The sequence below is a fragment of the Etheostoma spectabile genome, chromosome 24 (genome assembly GCF_008692095.1).
Source record: "Etheostoma spectabile isolate EspeVRDwgs_2016 chromosome 24, UIUC_Espe_1.0, whole genome shotgun sequence".
Lineage (NCBI taxonomy): Eukaryota > Metazoa > Chordata > Actinopteri > Perciformes > Percidae > Etheostoma > Etheostoma spectabile.
In genome coordinates, this window is record NC_045756.1 from 9,685,593 (window position 1) to 9,702,791 (window position 17,199).

General features: G+C 43.7%; 1 long non-coding RNA gene across 1 annotated transcript in view; it reads left to right on the plus strand.

Annotated features, from left to right (window-relative positions):
- Positions 1 to 5,606: 5,606 nt before the first annotated feature.
- Positions 5,607 to 17,199, plus strand: part of LOC116674078 (uncharacterized) — a 74,664-nt gene continuing 63,071 nt past the window's right edge. The window contains exons 1-2 of the long non-coding RNA XR_004327952.1: positions 5,607 to 5,623; positions 8,130 to 8,131. This is a non-coding gene — a long non-coding RNA (uncharacterized LOC116674078). The remainder of the gene's footprint in view (positions 5,624 to 8,129; positions 8,132 to 17,199) is intronic.

Genomic DNA, 17,199 nt, shown 5'->3' on the forward strand with positions numbered 1-17,199 from the left:
TTTAGTGGGGGGTCTTATGGATTGCTTGGTGCCTAAGGACAATGTACTGCTGTGATACAATAGTAAAAGTCATCTTCAACACACAATCTAGCATTCAGTCATATCTTTTGTGTACAAACCCATTCATACCCCTTGACCAAAGTATTTTCACCAGCCCCCCCACAAAAGGAAATGAAATTGATTGAGATCAGAGCAATCAGGGATAATACAGATGAATAGTATGAAGAGTTCTATTCCTACTAGAAAAAGTTCACTAATGTGTTTTGAACGGCTCACATATTTGATAAAAGTAGCTGCTCACTCATCATGGTAACATTCTTGAACAACATATCATTGGAAATGATAACGTTTCCACTTCTATTGTCGAAGCAAACGGGATTGACATGTGTGGGTAACGTTACAGCTTAGCAACCAAACTATCGGGATTCTGCTCAGCTTCAGTTCACTATGTTGCCGAAACACAATAAAAATGAACCTGACAAAGTGGACAAACATTTACTTTAAGCCTTTAATTAATGAACCCCGAGATATTAGGGCTTTCCCTCTGGATGTGGAACATTTCTTTTTGCTTCTCTCCCTCTGAGGTCAGTTTTCTTTCGGACAGAGATAAGAGAGCGCTAGCTAAAGGTCTCTGAGAGTGTCCGATAACGCAGCACCTGCGTTATCTTTCATGTTTAAATCCCTGGCCTTGTTAGCAAGTTAAATGATGGATCGTCCTCTTGGAGTATAAGGGGCTTTGGAAACGCCCTGCAGTCTGATGATAGATTACCCCTCCGCCTGTATCTCTCTTGCTGATTATTCCTCCGTTAGCATGAACGCTAAGTCTGAGTAGGCCTTGTAATATGGCTTGAAACAGCTTGATTATACCAATTTGTACCTTTTTATCAGCCTGGATTACTCCCTGCACAACCTTCGGAACAATGAGATTCAAAACAGGATGTTAAAAAAAAAACACAAAAACGTTGGGAAAAGCGACAAAATTGTAAGTGTTTTTCTAAGTGTGTGTTAACATTACAGGATGGATCCCTACAGAGATAGACCTTTTAGTTAAATACTAGATCCTTTTAGTTTTTAACATGAAACAGCCCCGACATCACTCACCAAACCCACCAGACTCCATGTAATATCACTACTACTTTTAGTGTGTATAGAGCAGCAATCTCCACCAGACTCCCTGTAAATAATCACTACTTTTAGCGTGTATAGAGCAGCATACTCCACCAGACTCCATGTAAAAATCACTACTTTTAGTGTGTAGAGATCAGCATATCTCCACCGACTCCATGTAAGTAATCACTACTTTTATCATCGTAAACACGCTTCATTTAAAGTGGACCAAAACTAATAAACTCTAAAGCCGTCGATTGATCTTGTCCAACAATCACCACTCTGGTCTGGTTGAAATGAACTCTTAATTCACTAATTTACATGTGGAGATATGCTGCTCTATACATGCTAAAAGTAGTGATTATTACATGGAGTCTGGTGGAATATGCGCTCTATACATGCTAAAAGTAGTGTTATTTACATGAGTCTGTGGAAATATGCTGCTCTCACACACTAAAAGTAGGATTATTTACATGGAGTCTGGTTGAGATATGCTGGCTTTATCCATGGTAAAAGTAGTGATTATTTACATGAGTCTGTGGACATATGTTCTTCTATACTAGGTAGAAGTAGTGATTATTTACATGGAGTCTGGTTGAGATATGCTGGCTTTATACATGGTAAAATAGTGATTTTACATGGAGTCTGGTGGACATATGTTCTTCTATACTAGTTAGAAGTAGTGATATTTACATGGAGTCTGGTGGAGATGCTGCTTCTAGTGTCAATTCATAACAAGATTTATCTCAAGACACTTTACAGATAGATTAGTCTAGACCACATTCCGAAATAAAATGACCCAACGTTCTAGTAGTTTCCTCCAAGCAGCAACAATGCGACAGTGGCGAGAAAAACTTCCTTTTAGGCAGAAACCTCGGACAGACCCAGCTCTTGGTAGGCGTGTCCAACGGCCGTTTGGGGTTAGAATAAGATGGCAATAACAAAATAGAAAAAAATATTAGTTTGTAGCAGTTCTTGTAGTAGTTTATGGCATAGCGGCGCCTGTGGGCGTTACAAGCACAGCAGGACGTAGCAGGGCACAGCAGATCTGCAAGATGAACATGCACCCGCAGAACGTGTAGGGACCATGGCGACAGCTGCTACCATGAATTTGGAGCATCCCTGATCCGAGGAACATGCTGGAAAAAAGAACTAAGGACTCCGGGATGACTCCCGCGTACTAGTTAGTAACAAGCATTTTCGGGACATGGTCACATAAATGAAAGATAGAAATGAAGATTATGCGCTCTCTATACACCCAAAGTAGTGATTATTTAATGGAGTCTGGTGGAGATATGCGCTCTATATACCCTAAAAGTAGTGATTATTACCATGGAGTGGGTTTGGTGATGTGATTCTGGGCTGATTTTACAGCACTCCACTCAATATGTGACCCATTTCACTTCATTATCACTTAGACACAAACACTGGTGAAATAGGTTCCGTTTTAAAAATACGGACTTGCCCTTTAAGGACCCCTTTAATGGCGTTATAAACATCATCAGTAGATTGATGTCTTTCCAAGATTATAAAGCCACCAGTCTCTCACTGACTCAGGGGGATCCAATGACAAGACATTTTTAAAAGGGGAGATATTTACAAGACTGCCTATTATCACTGTCGGTATTCATAATCACAGCTGGACTGTATTACTGTATCAAATCACAGCTTGTTTATTCAGCGTGACGTCTGACCTTCAGAGGGGATATGTGTGTGTGTGTGACTGTCTGTCTGTGTGTCTCTGTGTGCGTGTGTGTGTGTCCTGTCTGCGGTCTGTCCTACTGTCTGTGTGTGTGGTCGCTGTGTGCGTTGTGTGTCTCTGGGTGGCCTCTGTGATAGTAAGCCATTTGAGGACGTTTCAAAAATGCCTTTTTGAGATATTATCTCATAATTTGACTTCACTAATTTGGTATTCACATAATGATGTACGCATCCTCTCTCGCATCACACCGGTAGAAAAGGTCCGTACCAAGTAAGCACAGAGCCTGTGAAAAAATAACATTTCTAACTATCTGCACACAGGTTGGGAAAAAAAAACGAAAGAACCTGAGCCTTCAGAGTGTTTCCATTTATTTTGTTCACACCTTCAGACCACACACAGACACACACAACACACCCACACACACACACACAGACACAACACGTAATTTAAAACAGCAAGGTAATGCAATCTGAGCCATATGAGATAAACAGAGGCCCGACTCAGAAAAATGACTCTTTTTATTGGCCTGAATGAACTGGAGCCCGTGGGGGGTGGGGTGTGGGGTGACGGCTTGTGTTGTTTTCCGTGTGGGCAGCGTCTCAATGTTTGTGTTAACGACTTTACCGGCGCTCTTGTCGCCGCTGACGGGTGACTGGAACAGCGAGCAACCAGCAGCTGTGTCGGCGGTGCTCGGCCCGGTTGTTGGGTACAAGGCGGGAAATGTTATAAGCCAGAGCCAGAACAACAAGACAGGAAGAATCTATAGAATTATTCTGGGGTATTTTTTTTTAGAATGAATAGACAGTTGGAGAACAACTTAGATACAGGATTAAAATAGTGACACAAATGTCAAAAAAGCAAGATATGTTCATGTTTTAATAAGATAGTTCATGTTTTACAAGATATGGAGATATTTTACACACATACTCAGCCATGCCCACACGTTTCTTGTTTTAAAAAGATATTTTCATGTTTTAAAAGATATTTTGTGTGAGGACTGTCATGCCGCGCTCAGATGACGGGGACAGCGTTTGTCTTCAGACTCCTCAGATGGGAGGGGGGGGAATGTTATCAGCCACACTCCCAATCACCAGACAATAACCAGTAAGGTCAAATCTATATGGATCTATATGATATAGCCATACTATTTTTTTTCAGAATGATGAAGACAGTTGGAACAATTTATACAACACAGGATGGTAAAAAGTGACAAAAACGTCATAAAAGCAAAGAAAACATGACCAGATATTTTCAGGTTTTAAAAAGACATGTTGGATGAGTCATGTTGCTGCTGCAGCTGTTTGTCTTCAGACAGGGGGGGTGTGGGGGGGGGGGAACGTAATCAACCACAGCTCCAAATCAGCCACATTTGAACAAGGGAGGGAAAAATCTATAGAATTATTCATGGTTTTTTGTCTTTATTGGACACGACGTGACAGCGTTGAGGCAGCAGTGACACACACAGGAACCTTTCTGAGATGAAAAATAAAGTGAATCAATATCCCCGCTGCTGGTGCCATGTGGCGAGATTGATACTCTGCAACGCGAATGGATATGCATGCCTTTCTAAATCCCAAAATTTATTTTTGTTGAACAAGACTTGTTTTCTTCTGGGTGGCTTGCCCAGAATGTTTTGTCCATAACCCGAATCTTTAAGGGGTTTAACATAACGCTCTGTCATTTATCCCCAGTCTCTCTGAATGGACACTGGCAGATCACGCGCCTACGACTTCTAGAAACAGGACCACCAGACAGTTTCTACCTATTTATAGGACTTCTAGAAACAGACCACCAGACGTTATACCTATGTTATAGGACTCTTAGAAACAGGACCACCAGACAGTTTCTCCCTATGTTATAGACTTCTGAAACAGACCACCCTACAGTTTCACCTATGTATAGGACTTCTAGAAACAGGACCACCAGAACGTTTCTACCTATGTTATGGACTCTAGAAACAGGACCACCAGACAGTTTTACCTATGTTATAGGACTTCTAGAAACAGGACACCAGACAGTTTCTACCTATGTTATAGACTTCTAGAAACAGGACCACCAGACAGTTTTCTACCTATGTTTATGACTTCTAGAAACAGGAACACCAACAGTTTTCTACCTATGTTATAGACTCTAAAACAGGAACACAAGACACAACAATGATTCATCCGTATTTGAAATTATTTGAAGCATTTGTAATCCTTTGTTAACTATTTAAACATTAGCCAGCTATTTGTCCCTTTTTCACATTTTGCCGCCTGTTATTCACCTGCACGTTTTTGTTCTATAAAGCATTTTCTGAGATGTTTCATGCCTCTGTGCTTCCTTCTATTTTTCATATTGTTTGTCAAATGTGGCTTTCAAATATCAATTTTGTGCTCTGGAATTAACAGTAGTTGATTAAGAAGCCCTTTAGGAAAGTGTCCTTACGTCACAGAGACTTTTTAATTGGAATTAATCATTCTAGCACACGTAGCAGATCCAATTTAACTGTGCTCTGTGAGCTGGTTCATTAAAGTGGAGTGCAGAATATGGGCCAAAACGATTTCTGTTGCGTCAAAGGACATACTCAGTTTTTAGGATTATCTGAGTTATTGTCCACGGCAGAGATAATAAACATTTCGACATTTGAATCTTTGGGCACCCCGTTTAATAGCGGCATTGTCCGGATGTTGCCAAGCACCGATTAGTTCAGAGGCAAACTGACCTTCGACCAAGAGAGAACTTGATCAGAAACAGGACGGGTGGGAGGGGGGATAAAATTACTGAAGCCACGGGCGAGGCCATGATGCAAACATAGGGCGGAGCCAGATGTTTGTAAACATTGGGGGTGGAGCCAGACATTTATGTATGTGTCTATTTTTCAGATTAAGCTTGATGCCGCCATTAAAATACTATTCCACTTTATTTTTTTAAGGGCGTTTGGTCCCCATAAATATGGAAAGCAAACACATTATTACCAAGACGGCCTGGGGCTGAGGGGAGTATTAGTTGTATGTTACTTGTGTTTCCTACAGGGGTGAGCGGATCAGAACGGCCTGGGGGGAGGCCGAGTTAATGTTTCGCATCCTACAGATTAAGAGCCAGCCGCCAGACGGCCGTCTGAGCAGACACCGGGGAGTGAAGGGTATGGAACAGACAATTAGTCCACACAGTTAGGAGAGAAGACACATTCAACCACGAAAAGGCTTCATTACGATTTTTTTTTAACGTTTTTTGCTATTTTTCATACCTAGAAGCTTGGTATAAAGACACTAAAGTGTTGCGTTTTCGCTGTTTGTAGCTTGTCAAATTGGCGAAGATGTCCTCCTTAATGTGGAGTGCGTAAAGGAGTGACGGCTGAACTCCTCCCTCACTCTGCTGTCCTCCACAATAACAATTTTAAAGTTAACATCCATATATGGCATTCCTGCGGCTGATGATGCATATTGACGCTCCGTGGGCGCACACCACCGTGTAATGCTCCCAAATGTTGGGGACAGTAAATAATGATGTGGAAAAGGACAGGGCTGCCGGTGGCTTCCCTCATTTTAGTCCCCTCTGAGACTTTATTTTCACTTTCTCTGCAGGCACGCAGTCAGGACCACGAACTGCGCTGTGCGAAGACTAACACTGAGCAAACCATCCCACTGTCTCGGTCTTACATGAAGATCAGTGTAAAATCTTGTTTCTCATTTGCATTTAATTTAATCAACAGTCGTTTCCGCTGCCTTCACGCCCTTCTCAAGCAGATTAGTGTGTTTGATAGAACATTTCTTTCTCTGAACCAACAGCCTGGGCTATTTAAAAAGTATTTTTGAAATAGCGTGCCTCAGAACAATCATTTAAAGCACAGAGAGTTCAACATGCTGCGTTCAGGCTGAACTTGAGTCAGATAATTGGAGAGGACACGGAGTCGCTGCTTTTCCATAAAATAACAGTATAAATGTAATGTTCTTTGATTTAGACAGGAATGTCGGGGGGGGTTCTTTGGGTTCACCATTAAAAACATTTCCATTCCCTGCATTCTGGTGAACCTTTCTGCAACAATTGTGTGCTTTCCCTGCCTCAAGTTGTCCAGCGGCGTCTTTGTTTATGGGAGGAAATCATCTGAGATTTGGAGGGGGGGGTGGGGAGGGGGGGGGGGGGGGGGGGGGTGGGGGTGGGGGGTGGGTTGCACGGGCCAGTTTTGATGACTGTAAATTCCCGCCTTCTGCAAACATCCTTTAGCGCAGCAGAGATCCAAACAGCTACGTCATGACCTCTGGGGTTTTCGCTTGTCTCCACCTATATGAACAGCTTACTCCCATTCACACACACACACACACACACAGAACACACTGACGGCCGGAGATAGGACCCTTTGGAACTGAACATGCAGTTGTTTCTCTCGCCAAAAATAGCCTAACTTTGGAGCGTATGTAACGCCCTTCCCGACAACTACATGGGATGGTCTAAAGGGGGCATGTCTGTAGGAGAGGACGCTGGGTACCCAGGAACCAATGTTGCATTAGATATGCTGGAGTTCAGAGGTCAGGGGACCCCGTTGAAAATGGCCATGCCAGTTCTTCCCTCGCGAGACGTTAGCATAACTTTCTTGTTGTATTTCCTGCCTAATATATGAACACCCCTGTGGGTTGTGTTAGAGGGGGATCAAGCCCCCGCGTATCATATCATAGAGGGTTTGTAAGGGGGGAGGGCGTAGTTGGTTATTTAGAATCCTTCCCAACAAGCTAGCTGACATGGTTGGTACCAAGGATTCCTTATCCTCTATTTATTAATCATGCCATCATCTTACTTAGCCGCATCAAGCAGTCTGCTGCCGTCTCTGAATGATGGCTTGTTTGTGTGGGCCGGTGAATCATTAAGAGTTAAACTCCAGCAACTCATTTATATTTTCACTAGCTGAGTAATTGTCGTGTTGAACTGTATTATTTCATACATCAATATTGAGGGGTTCCATGCTATTGCAAGGTCAGGACAGCAGATAAGATGAATGAATATGACTAAAAGCTTTCCTCAAATCTAATGATCCGAGTTTGACTCTTTAGCTTTAAGTTGGTCATAGATAGATATAGATGATAATTAGATAGATAGATAGATGAATAGATAGATAGAATGATAGATAGATAGATAGATAGAGAGATAGATAGATAATAGTAGAAGCAGATGGATAACGATGGATCATACTTATTTCATCCCAAATTTTAGCATCCAGTAGCAAGACAACCATAACACACAACACACATATACACACATACATCACCCATAAAGAATAAAAATAAAACACTCCCAGAAATGCATGACCATGATGAGTGGAAGGTACTGTGGTGACTGTGTGCAGAAGTGAGCATGCATAGATCATGATTAAATATGAACTAGGACTATTACGTATAAACATAACCTATAAACTGACTATTATCTCCATAAGTGAGTGGGAATAGTTTTAAGATGTCCAGACTGTGTAGGAGGCTAAACAGCCATGAGCACGCTGTACGCAACATGTGATTGATGGTAGGGGCCAGGGTCTTTAAGCTTTCTGAGTGATACTGTACTTAGCACAGATATGGAGATAATAACGGTACAAAAATGAGAAAAAGAGATGCAAAACTACCACAAAGAGACACAAAAAGCTCACAATGAGAACAATAATAATAAAAAAAGCTTTCAAACATCTAATTGGCCGAAATACGCTCACCTACGTCTTCCATCTAGCCAGGGAACCACACTGAATCTTCATCCCCAGCTTCTGTCGGATCATTGATGAGGGTTCCTCTGTCCATCTGACTCAATGGGTTATGATGGAAAAGAAAAACGCCAAAAGGATTTATAGTTCTCCTGATACGCGGTGGCGAAAGGTGTATTAGCTGCACAACACAAACAACGTGAGTTTATTTTGAAGGATAAACCCAGCGGCTGAGTGACAATAAGAAATACAGTTGATGATGAATTGGGGGAAACTGATAGATAAAGATGCAATCGATCATCTGAGCAAGTGGAATAAAAAAAAAAAACCCGCCGGCTTTTAGAAACGTCTTCAGATGGAAATGAGATCATGTTGACAGGCTGAACGCAGACTCTAAAGGAACAACACACGATTTGGTGGGTATAATTGAATGGATGCTGGGAGGTCAACTGAAATCGTGTGGGTGTTTTAAGCAACACAAGGACAAAAACGTCACAGAAACGCATCCTCATCAGATGCTGACCTTCTCCCTAGGGAGGTTCCAGGGAATCCTCACCAGAGTGCTAAACCTGATCTTCTCCCTAGGGAGGTGCCCAGGAGCATCCTCACCAGATGCTGGAACCCCCTTCCACGGGAGTGCCTAGGGGGCATCCTCATCCAGATGCTGAACCCCTTCCAAGGGAGGTGCTCAAGGACATCTGCACCAGATGCTGAAACCTCCTCCCTATGGAGGTGCAGGACCTTCTCCCTAGGGCGATGCCACAGGGCATCCTCACCAGATGCCGAACCCCCTCCCTAGGAGGAGGCCAAGGGACATCTGCACCCGTGCTGAAACTCCTCCCTCGTGGTGCTGGACCTTCTCCTAGAGGTGCCTAGGGGGCATCCTTACCAGATGCTGAACCCCCCCCAGGGAGTCCCAAGGGACATCCTTACCAATGCTTAACCCCCCTCCCTAGGGAGTGCCCAAGGGACATCTGCGCCAGATGCTAACCCCCTCCCTAGGGAGGTGCCCAAGGGACATCTGCACCAGATTGCGAACCTCCTCCTGGGAAGTGTCCCAGGAGCGTAACCTGATTGCTGAACCTACTCCCTGGGAGGTGCCCATGGCATCCTCACATGCTGAACCCTCTCCCTAGGGAGTGCCCAGGGGGGCATCCCTTACCAGATGCTGAACCTCCTCACTGCTCCTTTGACGCAAAGGAGCGCGGCTCTACTCTGAGTGGTGGATGACTCAGATCCTCACCCTAATCTAAGAAAAACCCTAACCCGTCCTGAGGAAATCCATTTTAGCCACTTGTGCCCTGGATCTGTTTTATTGCCTGGGCACCCGACCCCACGGTTCATCCCACAGAGTTGGGCCCGGGGATGGAGAGTGGGTACCACGTTCTCCCAGGGGCTGTGCCCGCTCCAACCACTCAGCCCTCAGGTTCATGGGACACCCCACCTCCAGGAAAAGGTGATTCCTGGAAAGAGGATATTATCTCATATCTTGAAAAATAGTTCAATAGCTGCTTTAAAGCACTGGAACCATTCTTCTGTGCGACATTATATGCATTTTCCGACATAATAGTTACAGGAAACATTCAGAAGATAAATTAATACAGATATACTTCCTTTATGAATGTTATCTGCATTTTACAGGATCTGCATTTTTTCTCTCTCTCTCTCTCTCTCTCCCCTTCCTCTCTCTCTCTCTCCCCTTCCTCTCTCTCTCTCTCTCTCTCCGCTCGTCTCTCTCTCTCTCTGGGTGGTTACTGCCAAAATAACTATGCTAATTGTTTAATAAGCACACTTTTGGCTCGGCATGAAAGGACAGATTTTTGCTATTCTTTCTCACAACTTCAAAGCTGTCGTTACCCTGACAAATGGCCCCGCTGCTTTTAACATACTAAGAGAAGCGGGGTCGAAAGGCCATGGAACTGCGTATTAAAAGGTTATCAAGTCGAAAATACCGCACTTCTGTCATATTTGCTGTTTAAAAACTATATGTTGCTTCAGCGCTCCGAGCCTCGGCTTACACATCCTTACTGATGCCGGTGGTCGAGTACTTAGGCCCTATCTGATGTGAGTTTATTCATTCTGTTTCTTACAGGCCCTCCAAAACCGCCAGCTACACAATGAGAGAATCTGTGTGTGTGTGTGTGTGTGTGTGTGTTGGTGTGTGTGGGGGTGTGGGTGTGTGTGTGTGTGGTGTGCGTGGTGTGTGTTGTGCGTGTGCTTGCGGTGCGTTGCGACCTCCAATTGTCCTCGACAGATTTTTCCTAATTCCAGAGAGAGAATTCAGCCGAGGTTGATTGAGTTGGGAGTCTAATCTCTTTTCTGCTTTCTTCAGTGGGGGGCAGCTTCTCCTTGACACTCACAGAAAAACATTTTTATTAAAACATAAAAACATCTGCACGGTGGCTGTTGCCAAACCCACCAAACTCCATGAAAATATCATTACTTTTATCGTCACAAAACACACTTTCATTCAAAGTGGACAGAAAATAAATAAAAACATCCAGCAGCCATCTTGGTTTCATCTTTCCACTGTCCAAAAATCACCACTCTGGTCTGGTTGGAATAAACTCTTAATTCACCCTTTACATGGTGAGATATAGCTGCTCTATACACCCTAAATAGTGATTATTACATGGAGTCTGTGGAGATATGCTGCTCTATACACGCTAAATAGTGATTATTTACATGGAGTCTGGTGGAGATATGCTGCTCTATACATGCTAAAAGTAGTGATTATTTACATGGAGTCTGGTGGAGATATGCTGCTCTATACACACTAAATAGTGATTATTTACATGGAGTCTGGTGGAGATATGTGCTCTCTACACGCTAACAAGTACTGTTATTTACATGGAGTCTGGTGGAGATATGCTGCTCTATACCCTAAAAAAGTAGTGATTATTTACATGAGTCTGGTGGAGATATGCTGCTCTATACACGCTAAAGTAGTGATTATTTTACATGGTCTGTGGAGATATGCTGCTCTATACTGCTAAAGTAGTGATTATTTTACATGAGTCTGGTGGAGATATGCTGCGGCTATATACACGCTAAAAGTAGTGATTATTTACATTGGAGTCTGGTGGGTTTGGTGATGGTGATTTCAGGGCTGTGCATGTTAACCTAAAAGAGATCCTTAGTCTTTAACTAAAAGGTCTATCTCTGCAGGGATCCATCCATAATGTTGTCAGAAACTTGGAATAATCTAGTCTTGGTCAGCAGCAACAACACAACTTTAATGGAAAGAAGGGAAGTGAAACCCATAGAACATTTTCAGTCCTGCTGCTACCGCCATGTGGCGTCTCCGTGGGCCGCGGAAGGGATTTCTGGCGTGACAGACCGGCGACGGCCTCGGCTAAAGAAGCAGAAACCCTGGGAGGTCTGAGCTGACTGGCAGTCAGTTTGCCAAGGTCATAATACAGAAGGCCCTCAGTGGCTCGGACCGCTGCATTAATCCCCCCTCTCTCTCTCTGTCTCTCTCTCCCTCACTCTCTCTCTCTCTCAGTCTCTCTCTCTCTCTCTCTCGCTCTCTCTGTCTGTCACACTCCTGACATCTCACCTCTTCTGTTACATCACATCTGTCCCCGACACGGGACGAGGAGGCACCATTCTGCACAGCCTCCTTATCGGGGACCACAGGCGTCATTTACAACACAGGGGTGTAAATGAGCCTAATACTGTATCTGAAGTCTCTTATATAGACCTTAGTGTCCCTAATACTGTATCTGAAGTCTCTTTATATAGACTTAGTTCTCCCTATACTGTATCTGAAGTCTCTCTTTATATAGACCTTAGTGTCCCTAATACGTATCTGGAAGTCTCTTTATTAGACCTTAGTGGTCCCTAAACTGTATCTGAAGTCTCTTTTATATAGACCTTAGTGGTCCCAATACTGGATCTGAAGTCTCTTTTTATATAGACCTTAGGTCCCCCTAATACTGATATCTGAGTCTCTTTATATAGACCTTAGTGGTCCCCTAATACTGTACTGAAGTCTCTTTATATAGACCTTATGTGGCCTAATACTTTATCTGAAGTCCTTTATATAGACCTTAGTGGTCCCCTAATACTGTATCTGAAGTCTCTTTTATATAGACCTTAGTGGTCCCCTAAACTGTATCTTGAAGTCTCTTTATATAGACCTTAGTGGTCCCCTAATACTGTATCTGAGTCTCTTAATATAGACCTTAGTGTCCCTATACTGTATCTGAAGTCTCTTTATATAGACCTTAGTGGTCCCCTATACTGGTATCTGAAGTCTCCTTTATATAGACCTTAGTGGTCCCCTAATACTGGATCTGAAGTCCTCTGTCTCTCTCTATCAATAAGGTTTCCTCAGTATGGGCCATTTCTGAGGCTGTAGTTTTGAGGAGAGAGGGGGGGGCAAGGTGAGCTGGGGTGTGGCCTTGATCAACTGCCACTTTCCTCGTTTGAAAGCCATGAAGTCTCTCTCTCATGGGGGTGGGGGCAATTTCCTGTTCTCTGTCAGGAAAAGCATAAAAAATCCTAGTACTGGAGTCCAGCAGGAGTGGAAGGGTGGGGGGGGGGGGGTTAAACTCTTTGCCAGCACCGTCTCTACATACTCCTTGTGTACTACTAATACCCAGGGAGAAACGATATTTAAAACTGGTGGTGACTGTGATTGCCCTTGCCATTGAGTATGTCCACTGATTGGTTTACCCAGCGCTGATTGGAGGTAGTTGGAGCACTGATGAAGACCGAGGTCTCCCTGAAGGATTTTACACTGAGATACTTTCAATTTCAATCCGCAGATATGCAAACAGGTTTATTTTACAGCTCAATAACGTACAAAGTCTTAGCAATTAATAATCAAGCAATTAAACTCCCATCGCTATATGAATTTTGAAATACATAGGGGTAGAGAACCATCAGACCCCCAACACATGACTGTAATTAAGGTGAGAGTCATGAGAGGAATAACAAGAACATTAGAAAGTGAATGGATAGAACCAGAAGATTTACATCATCCACACCACGTAATCTGCAATGCAAAGGCAACTACAACCACTGAAATACCAGGAGGAACCGATGCTTTAAACAGGTAGTGACGGGATTGCCCTTGCAATTTGAGATTACAACACTGATTGTTGCTACAGGAAGCTGATTGGAGTTGGACTTCCCTGAAGATATTACAACATGAGCACATGTCGGTTCACTGGTGGACAACAGGCCGCTGCGGGGACGCACATGAATTTTTAAAAAACCTAAGTAAAATTTAATGTTGACGGTGCACTTTTCCGAAAAAATATAGTATAGTATGTAAAAAAGTCAAACATAAGTAGAAGAAAAAGTAATAGTAAAGAGATAAGGTTCTTTACGAAAGATATTCAAGTAAAAAGGTATGTTGAACAACCATCTATTAAAAATATACTTAGCATGTAACCAAGTACAATTATCAGTATAGTATGAAATAAAAAACGCAAAACAAAGTGTGTATTTCTATTTCCCCTGCGTTTGCCCTGTTGCTTTGTTTGTTATTTGAGTTGTTACCTGGGCATGTTCCATCCCTCTGCCTGCATGCTGCCTGGGATCCTTCTACATTACCGCCCCCCCCCGCTGCCTCCGCTGATTGCATCGAGGTGCTGCCTGTTTTGAACTCCACCCTCACGCGTGGATCCGTACGTGTAAGTACACACATTTACATTTGAAGGTATAGTGTTCTGCTTTGTTAAGAAAAGTAGCGTTGTAGCAACATGAGACGATGGTTAAACCTGTAGCCGGTCACGATGAAAAAGAGACAACCACGCGGACCATGTGAACACACACAGAGACAGTTGTGTAGATGAGCTTGTCCGTGGTGCTGAAACGGGCTTACACCAACTGTTACTAAAACAAGGGGAGGACCTTTCCGTGTTGCGTTAAACAGAAACCCTGTTACGGTTAATGGGGGACCTTCTGTGGTGCTGAACAGACCTCTGTTAGTGGATAATGGGGTGGACCTTCTGTGGTGCTGAAACGAACCCTTTTTAGGTAAACGGAGGGGACCTGTCCTGTTGCTGAAACAGAACCCTGTTAGGTTAACAGAGGGGACCTGTCTGGTGTGCGGAACACGACTCTGTTAGGGTAATTGGGGGACCTGTCTGGTGTGCTGAAACACGACCCTGTTAGGGTTAAAAGAGGGGACCGTCACGTGGTGCGACAACAGTAACCCTGTTTAGGATAACAGTGGGGGACCTGTACGTGGTGCGGAAACGACACCCTGTTTTGTCTCCGCAGCACAGCTCTCCGCTTGGTTGTGTGTGTGTGTGTGCTGTCCTCTCTGTCAGTCATTGGGAAAGTGTGTGTTGTGTCTCCTGTGTTTGTCCCTGTTTTTGTGGTGTTCTCTGTGTGTGTCTTTCTGTCTGTGTGGTTCCCTGTGTGTTGTGTGTGTGTATCTGTACTTTGTGTTGTTTGTGTTTTGTGTTTTGTGTGTCTGTGTGTGTGTGTGTGTGTTATCTGTGTGTGTGTTTCTGTCTGTTTTTGTGGTGGTGTGTGTGTGTGTGTGTTTGTGTGGATTGTATTGTGTGGTGTGGTGTGGTTGTGTTGTGTGTGTTTTGTTGGTGTGTGTGTGTGTTGTGTGTGTTGTGTAGTGTGTGTGTGTTTTCATCTAACACACTCACACTCATCTTTTCCTATCTATTTGGCTATTGAAAATCTTGCCAAGCCTAGAACTGACGTGGTTTTATTGTGAGCTCGTCCATGGCGTGATCTGGTACAGTACCCCTCGACAGGTGAGGATCTGTTTGTTTTAAGCTTTTTAAAACTTATTTTAACCCAGTTTTTTAGGAAAGTGCCTTTTTTGAACTTTTTTTTTCAACCGTATTGCCTTCATTTTATTTTTTTGTGTTTTTTTAAAGCTTTGTACGCTTTGACACAGCTCTCACTAAGCAGATATCCTATTAACATATAGAGTTCCATATGAGTACATAAACTAGACTGCAAGCAGTTCCTTTGGCGTCCAAGCCCCCGGGATGTCTGCAGAAGCCACCAAACAGGAACCAAACCAGGATCAGGTCAGAATCCAAAGATATACAGTATCGGGATCCAACACAAAAACTGAAATGACCATGAACTCTCCACCCACCGTGCTTATTACGTCACATTTCTGCAAGAGAGAAAGCATGTAGACTTTCATGAATATCATCTCTCTTTCCGCCTCTTCCTCTCTTCTCGTGTTTTATGTTTAATTTAACCTCTTGGTTCGAGAGAAGAAGGGAGAGATAGAGGGAAGAGAGAGGGGAGAGGCAGAGAATGATAGACGAGAGAGCAAGAACAGAGAGAGATAGAGATAGAGACAGAGAGACCGAGAGAGACACAGCTCCACAGCGCCCCCACAATCGGCAGAAAACGGACCAGATGTAGAAAGGAAAGAACATCTCCCCCTTGTTCTGCTATATATCAGCTGGGCATGAAAAGGTCCGAACGAAGTGAAGAGGGTTCTAATAAAATAATACAAATCATCGGAAATGAAGGAAAACAAACCCTTGGAAGAGGTGACAACTGGGAATCATTTTAGAATGTTCGGTTCATTTTTTTGGTTAAAAAGTTGAAAGATTTTCAGATTTTTTTTCTTTTTCAAAAATATTTTGGTTTAAAAATAGAACATTTGACTCAAAAGTTTTTTTGGTGTTTACCTAAACTCTGTTTCACAGCATTAATAGTTAGTCAAACTAGACACTCGCTATTATTTTTCCGTTTTTGGGGGTTCATTGTGGTTGTTTGATTATTGTTTCTTGTGCATTTCCTCCAGCGTTTTGGGCGCTGGGTTTTCCAACACTTGAACTCTCTTTTCCGACCTTTTTGTTTTGGTTTTCTCCCACGTTGGAACACTACGTTAGTCCACCGTTTCTGTCTCTTTGCCCACCATTGTGCGTTTTCTCCCAGTGTCCGTCACTTGGGTGTTTCTAGTCCTAGTGTGTCGTGTTCGTGTTTGCCTTTCTCCCTTCTCCCTTCTTGTGTTTTGTTTTGTCTTCTGTCTGTCTGGGTTGACGGGGGGTATACCCTTGGTCCAGGACTCCTGGTGCCTCCTACTCACCTGAAGCGATCCACAAACACTCCTGTCTTAAAAACCCCGGCTGTTCCGCCAGTCTCTGCCGATCGCCGTTCACCCGGTGGTAACACTGGCTACGGCCAGCCTTAGAGTTTAACATCTTGCCTTTTAGGTTTCTCAGTTTTAAGCGAGTTTGACTTGTCCCTCCGCTCCAGTGCCTGCTGTCTTTCCTGAAGCCCAGTCTGCTGCCTGAGCCAAAAGATTTTGCCTTCCCCTGGCCGGTCTGCTCCCTCTCACCCCAACCATTTCTAAGCACATCATACCTTGGTGTTTCCATAACCTCTGGACCTGTTCCCACCTCCTTCTCCGTCCCTGAATGTGCAGGCCAGCCCTGACACCGGAGCGGTTCTGGGTGGAACGTGTTTCCTCAGGAACACGGACCTTTTCCCTGGTCACGTTATTACCGGAATAAATCCGCTTTGATGCTTCTGTTTTCTTCATGCTCTGCCTCTTGTGCTCAGTTCTGTTTTTATCTCTTGAGACTGTCTGCAGGCGTCTCCAGTCCTTACGTCAGTAGAGCAAATAATGGGGGGGGGGGGGGGCGTGTTGAGACTGATTAGACAGGAGGAAGGTTTTTTATTCTCCCATCAAACACTTCAACACACTTGGGGCTATCTGAAACGGCTCGTCTGGCCGCGTAGCATTCATCTTCATTCAGAAACAGGAAGCGTTTTTAAT